General features: G+C 35.0%; 1 pseudogene; it reads right to left on the bottom strand.

The window, feature by feature from the left end:
- Positions 1-2,848: 2,848 nt before the first annotated feature.
- On the bottom strand, positions 2,849-8,109 carry LOC100792108 (protein SIEVE ELEMENT OCCLUSION B-like; annotated as a pseudogene).

Raw genomic sequence — 8,109 nt, 5'->3', positions numbered from 1 at the left:
AGGACTCCGCGAACCAAATGGTGAATCCGGAGCTTCATAATGTTCTGCATGTTGTCACACAGCACCACCTTATGCCCCTTGGCTCCTCTCTTGCCTTTCTCCCACAACCACCGTATCCGCCACCGTCACCTCCATCGCCACCACCAGAGCCACCGCCTCCACCACGACCACGATCGGCGCGAGTTTGCGCTTCGTGGCGTAGGTCACCACCCAGCCCACTCACTTTCACGATGATGGTAATCCTCGAGGATTATCATTGTCAAGGCCCCAATTAGCCCAATAACTTCACTAATGGAAAAGAATCTTTTTGAGATAAGCAGTTGGAGTCAAACATCACATTTCATATTGGAAAGCAAGAAGCTAAGCTTGCTTTGACAGTCAATAATGCAGCTTTCAATAGGGATCTGTATTATCTAAAAGGTTTAATTCACGTTGGAGCTGATCCCAACAAGAAGGTTTAGATGTCAATATTAAAGATAACTTCGAGAACACACCCTTATTGAAGCAGTTAAGAATGGACATGATCGGGTTGCCCACTTTTTCTTTTTCTACACCTCCAGCTTTCCTATAGCAAGCCCAAATCACCATGGCCCAAATTTCACTCGCATGTTATTTTTTTTCTTTCTAAACCCACCTCGTGTTTTAGCTATTTTGTTTTTGAACTGTGCCACCAAGCTGTTTCGAGGTCTGGATTTGAGGTCCCAACACCTTGTGGACAAAGTGTTTTCGGATGGGCATAGGAATATTATGAATCAACCTAAGGTGGAGCAATTCAGCACAAAGCAATCCAACACAGAAGAAGAAATAGCAGTAAACAAGGTGGAGATAGGTGCTAACCTCAGGACCAAAAGGAAAATATGCAGGCCGCACTACTTGAAGGATTTTGTGACCAATGGAAATCCTAAATGCTTCCTCTTCTCCATTGCCATTTTGTTATTTCTTTTCGTGCTCCTTAGGTCCTGTAGAAGAAATAGAATAACTAACTTAGCATTATTTCTGTGCCTATATATATGAATCCAAAATGTAAAGGAAAGCAAGCAATATAATCGGAAAAATTTCTCTCCTTAATCTCCTTTTTCTAGGGGTACCTAGACCTTGAATGTTAGGATCTTATGAGTAGAATTTATGCGCATAAGAGTGGTTTTGTGTCATATGGCTGTGGAGTTGACATGTGTAAAAAATGACTCCAAAGGTGATTTCCTTATTATAATTATAGATTATAGATTGCATTAGCCATTCAATCTTAAAACCAGGACTATGCCAAACAAACCATTTTCATTGATTTCGCCAATTTTATTGTTTCTGTGGTTACCGGGTTAACTGGTCATCCTATGGACCATGGCTCAAGGTAACTTGTGTTTGTAATTCATGATTTCATTATTTGTTATCTTGGTAAATGACGAAAGGAAAACAAAAAGAACACAAGTTAAAGAAGACAGCTGAGGCCTCTGGATAACAACCGCTTTTGTCTACACAAGACAAGAATAATTACCTTAGGCAAAAAGCTTATCTAAGAATATGGTTGATTGAAACTGACCACTAATGCATCCTGGATTGTGGTACGACTGGTACCTTAATTTGAGTTGAGAGTTTATCTTCAATTCTACTAGTCTCACGGCACGGCATCTTTAGAGTTCGTAAGGCATATAACCTTCCCATATCAGCAAAAGCTTCACCTGCAAATTGACCCTACTACCTTTCGATTTTATTAGAAAAATTGCAATAAGTTGTGTGTTTGGTCAACAACTTTATATGGTAAAAAATTAAACTTGCATTCAAGCCGTGTTTGATAGTACTCGCAAATTTATTAAAAAAATGTCATCCATAATTTCATATTATAACTTTTTATAATGTTTTTGAAACACATTTTTTTTTTCTCTTTTCGTCATGTCGATCATTCATCATATCTCATATTTCTTTCTTGTGCTTATAAAAAAGTCTTAGAAATTATTTGTAAAAATAACTTGTCTCAGTTTCCTAGCTAGACTAGTTCCTGACATTTATCCCGTTTTAAAAATAACTATGCTATTTCGTAGGAATAATTCAGTAAAATTTTTGACGATTATTGTTTTTAAAAAAATCAATAACAGGTTTTTTTTTGTGTGTGTGAGAGAGAGAGAGAAAGAGAGGAAAAAAATCATAGTAGAAAATAATCGAACAATACAAAATATACAGATATGAACTTTGTCTTTGCATCATTACATTTTTTTTTTAAAAAATAGAGTTCCATCAGATTAAGAATAAAATCATTTTATTCTCTTCTCATAAATAATTAAAATATACAGTTACCATAAGCACAATAAAAAAGAGATATATTTATTAAACATTATGTACAAAATTTATACATAATATTCAAGCACACTCAAAGCGTAATAGCAACTTAGCAAGCCATGGTAGCAAGAAAATAAAATAGAAAAACTTAAGCTGTTGATTTCATGTTGTTCTTATTTAGTCATAAAATTCTACTACTTCTGAACATGTACAGTACACGCCATAAAGAAAGAGACAAATGTGCTATCTGATTTTAATTAATAGATTGGGCCTAATTAACTAAAAGACACTAAATATTAACAAGTCCAACATATATAAAGCCCAATAGCAAACAACCTCCAAATTTCAGCCCTAATCCTACCTAGTTAGTAAGAGGCTAATTAGTAATTAGTGAAGCATGATGGATTTAGTTGTATTATGATGGAACAGAAGTGAGTTTGATGGCATGGAATGTGTACACAAAGAGAATGCTATCGAAGTAAACCGAGTGCTGGTGCTGTGTAGTGCAACAATATAGTTAAAGGAAACAAGACAGCTTTGTTGGGCAAAAAAGGTTAACAAAAATCAGAACCATGAGTGCAGTGAAACTTTTAAAGTTGTGGTCTCAAGAATTGCAACACAAGATTCAATATTACAGCTCCATATATATTACAGAAAACATATAGACCTTAATTAAGTAACTTTTTTTTTTTTCTTGATACAGAGAGAGATCTTTATTTTACTATAGAAGCTAGTACGTAGTCCTGAAAGATACGAATAGCATGTAATTACTGAGGTAATTAAGCCTCTTATTCTCACACTCTCTCGATCGTTCACCATATCATAACAAAACAAGCCAGCAGCCACATTCAATTCTAGTAGTGAATGGTATTGTTGTGGCAGCATTTATAGCTGACGAAAATCTCCATAATCCGTGGACAATCTGGGCATTTGATGGTCTCTGGTAACCTTCCTGAAACATTAGAAATTTCAAGGTATGAGCAACGGTGAGTGATGTCCACAATCTTCTGATGGTATCCTTGGAAGGATAACCCAAAGCCCTTTTTGGTCAAACTTCCTTTCCAATTCTGAAACCCTTCCACTGTATCCGTGATTGTCTTTCCATGACCACACACCACCACAGAAGACCCTTCGCTAATAAGGAGAGACCATCCAGCTTCATTCTTGTAAGAGAGCATCTTTTGCACTTCTAGAGTCACTGCATCAACTGCCTTATGAACCTTAGTCACAAACAAACTCTCAATGCCACCCCAAAAGCGCCTCATCACGCTTCTGTCTTCCTTTTCCACACAAAGCCACTCTATGGAAATATTTGCCTCCGTTATAGCGGCATCACTTGCAAGGGCACTAACATTCTTGGTGAACTGTTGGATCCACTCTTTGTCCTTGCCTCCGTACAAGAAAATGTACTTTTTCTCTTTGATCTGCTCATATAAAGTATCATAAATATTAAACTAGTATATAATGTAGAGAAAATCTAACACAACGTAAAATAATTTTATAGTATTATTTAATCCTACTTCATCATGTATGATAATTCATATACGTGATAATTTGTGAAATTACTTTATACTGTCAAGTGTAGTAAATAACCATTAAACTCATGATATATATTTATATGATATTCTAACAACTTTTGTTTTCTGTGAAATTTACTTACCCAAGTGTTTATGATGGGGTAAATATTGCCTATTACGGAGCCAACCCAGTCGGTCTCATTGTTGATTTGTTCTTGTTTGACAGTTGTGAAGGGGAAAGCTCTGGTTCCATGAGCCTGGATCAAATGGAATGCGTTTGAGTGTTGCACCTTCCCTTGAGGACTCAACACCACAACCATAGGCTTGCTTTTATAGTGCCATTCTTCCTTAATGTACTGGTACCCTGCTATGGGTCCAGAATGCTGCACCGCATACCAAGGCATCTTGCATTTAAAATCCTCAAATTTGTTGTCGTACTCAACGGTCCATTCCTCCACAATGGGAATCCATACAATCTCATACTGATCACTAGTTTTAATTGAATCATAAACTGTTTGGAATACTGAAATCTCTTCCTCCGTAATGTCTAGGGAAGAAATCAACAAGTAAACATGCTTCCTTTTCAGCACAGTGATGTCGACCTACGTAGCAAGCAACAACTGAATCAGGATTAAAAATTACAGATGCTTGAAATGAATGATACTTGAAAGCATCGAATTTCACAGACACGGGAATAGGGATAATCTTTTTTCAAATTTCTCACGTACAACACTTATTTTTCCTTACTTATTTTACAATACTTGTTTTTATCTCACTCTTCTCTTCTCTTTCTTTATTGTAGAAATTGTTGTGAAAATCTGAACTGAGAATAATATTTTTTTTTGGATCATGCAGCAAATGTATTACATTAAGAAGGGTACCAGTGATACCATAACACCAACTACAAAGTCAGCCATCATTGCCAAGGGCCATGACCCAATTAAGGTTAGATAATATTTATACCCAATAAGTGGATACAAATACTTACTAACCCAGGAAAGATGACACAAAACAAACATATACATGAGATAACCATTTAACCCCATTATACAACTTGAAGCTTGATTAATTCTTTTAGATCCCATCTTATATTTCTGTATAGTTAAATTAATCTTTCTTCAATCTTCAGTAGATTCTTTTAGATCACTATCTTATATTTATAGTTATCATCAGATTTATTATTAAATTGTATTCAAATGAGCTATCCTTTTTCAAATGCTCGTCGACATCCAATAATTATTTTGAAAAATGTTTGATAAATATCACATGGTTTTTAAAAATGAACAAAAATATGTATATAGAATTCATGATGTGATAGTAATAAAGAAAATTAAAAGATATTGATGGAGTATTTAAAAATAAAATTTAAATAAAGAGTACTTCATATATCATTACTCAATTATTTTTTTTAACTTGACTTTTTGGGTTGATTCGAGGGTGAGTGAGATGAATATCAAACAAATAACTTTCGTCAAACTTGTCATTTTTTTTATAAAAAAAACAAACAAATTACATTATTATTAATATTTTTAAAAACAATTTTTTTAATTAAAATAAGATTAAATATGTTAGTACTCTCTTATATATACTTAAATTTTATTTTTGATCTCTCATTAAAATTTTGTTCGTTTTTATTTTTTTATATTTGAAATTTTTTGTTTTTAATTCTCGTTGTTAGAATTTTTCTATTAGCTAGTGATGATGTTGTTGTTAACTTTTTTTTAAAATATCATTTGTGACGCTTAAAAAATAATCAATATTCATTTCGAAATTATAATTATAATTTTTGGCAGCTGTAAAAGAATCAATTAAAGTAAAGATAAAAACACAAAATCACGAAGCATCTGTAACCCAGAAAACATCAATCAAACACAAAATTACTCAACGTGAAAACATCCAATCAACCATCAACACTCTTCCGTGCTTTGCGAAATCCTTCCGTCTTCTCAACGATTAGCACCTCCAGGGTCGCATTCCATAACAAGGTGGTTGGGGTTGGGGCAGTGCCTATTTGGTGAAGGTGGCAAAGAGGGTAGTGTTGGGGTTAGAGCGGTGCAGATCCAATGAAGCCGCTAGAAGACGATGTCATGTGGCGCATGGATGTGCTGCGTGAGGAGGAAGGAGCATTGGCTGAAGCCGACGAGGTAGGTGTGGTGTTTCGTTACAAAGGGGATGGGAGTAGTGAACTCGTGAGGGGTGAGGTGGTGGCTGTTGTCAGAGTCTGACTTCGATGTGGAGGCCAAGCTATCGACTTTCTCCATCATAGGGACGAGAGTGTCCGTGTGTGGTTTGAGGAACTAACAGAGGATCAATGCGAAGGTGTGGCATAAGTCATGTTTATTTTTTATGCATTAACATTATATTCATTTTAGTTCTAGGTTTTCGACACCCCCTCCCTCCACTTTATCTGGTGTTTTATTTCTAAAGCCTAGAATATGAGTAGGATATTGACCAACCAAACCAGAAAATTCACACTCATTTTCTCTCCGAAGAGAACAAATTTCGAACATGAAAGTAGGATTTTAACAGGGAATCACAAACCATGGTCTTAGTAGCACCACAATAAAGTGGCTGAGGAACATCCTTGTTGAAAATCAGAATCTTAAACACCTCCATTATTTCAGTGGGAGTTTGGAAAAGCTTCCTCAGCTTGCGATAATATTCTGCCGCATCTGAAATAACAGAAACAAATCCTTTAATTAATTAGAATCTCATTCACTGCTCGGTGCCTTTTATTCCATGAAATCATAGCTTTGAAGTTTGAATCAAAAGCATATTTGCTTTAAGGAGAAAAAAACATGATGACAGAATTAATAATTAAAGGCATGCAAAGGCAATTATTTCAATTGCTGACCTATCTGTTGTCTGCAAAGAGTGATCTGCTTCTTGAGTTTGCTGAGTATGATGTTGATCTTTTGTCCATAGTGAGACAGTTCTTGTTTTTGCTCTCTTAAATAATCAATAAAATTATACATTTTAAGATTTTCATTGCAATAAAGTAATTAGGTTTTATTATATACGATAGTATGAAATGTACGTACGTAACATACGATTCAGTGGTGAGACAATCAATCCGAGTGGTTAAGGAAACAATAGTGATGATCGCCCAGTAAACATCAACAGAGATTTGCTCTATTGCAACCCCCAAATCATTAGTAAGCTTCTCCAACTCAAAGATAATTAACTTCAATGACTTGCAACGTTGCTTTCACCAAATCGTTAACCTCAACGATGGCTTGGCGATACTTTTGAAGTGCTGCTTGCCTTGTGAGCACTGGCACTCTCTTCAGAATAGCCACAGATTTTGCAAGAGGGTCTGATTGTTGGTACTGTGCTAGCAGCCAAAACTCGCTATATTCGAGTGCAAAAGCTGCCAGTGTCAGCACTGCCTTTGCATTCCACTCATAGTTTTTGAGATTGTTCAGTATGGCCAGTGTAGTTTTGTGAGCAATTACATCACTTGGAGGTTTGCATGACATCTGCCGCCACAACTCACAATGTTATATATATATGTTCTTGAGCCATATTAATCATAAATATAATGTTTTGATGAATTTAATTAAATAGCACAATTTTTTTTATTATACTAACTCCCCGGTATTATATATAAAAAACAATGATTTAATTCATCCAAACCAATAAAAACAATTAAAATAATTTAATTTGTCATAAATTTTAATTTTATGTTAAGATTAGTTGTGACATTAAATGATTTAAGATATGATTATTTTTCAAAAAATACATCACTTTCATGGGAAGAAGAGAGTAATCAATAAGAGTAAAAAAGAAATTTAATAATAAAATAATTATATCTTTTTTTTAGAAAATATTTTCTACCAAGAAAATATTTTCTTTTTGTTTCTGTTAGTTTCTGTGCATTACCTCAAAAGAAATCTGCTTCAGGGTACAAAGTGGGGAATCGAATTGGGGGATCTTGTCATCTGTGTGCTCCAAGCTTGCATGGGATCCCTGTAAAGAATTATTTAAAGTAAATGCATGAATATTTGAAGGGTACGTAAATATGAAGCAAAAACGTGGAGGGAAAGAAGTAAGTTAAAAAGGTTGTATATATACCTGCACAAAATTGTCAACAATGTGGGTTGAACGTCTAAGAGTGTTCTCAACAAGGGTGAAAAGAGAGTCCACATCAAATTTTGTGTCACTGCCGACATGGTTTGAGTAAATTTCCTCCAAAATCTGATCATCAGTCATGGTTAGTGGGTTTTGCTCATTCTCAGCATCTTGGAGGAGACACTTGGTAGACGACATTATTATGCTCATTTCTCGAATTAAGGTTTTGGATGCAAAAGAAAAGATATTC

The sequence above is a fragment of the Glycine max genome, chromosome 10, assembly GCF_000004515.6.
Source record: "Glycine max cultivar Williams 82 chromosome 10, Glycine_max_v4.0, whole genome shotgun sequence".
In the NCBI taxonomy this organism is placed as follows: Eukaryota; Viridiplantae; Streptophyta; class Magnoliopsida; order Fabales; family Fabaceae; genus Glycine; species Glycine max.
The sequence above is the reverse complement of the archived record's forward strand: the minus strand, read 5'-3'. Positions and strand labels throughout refer to the sequence as shown.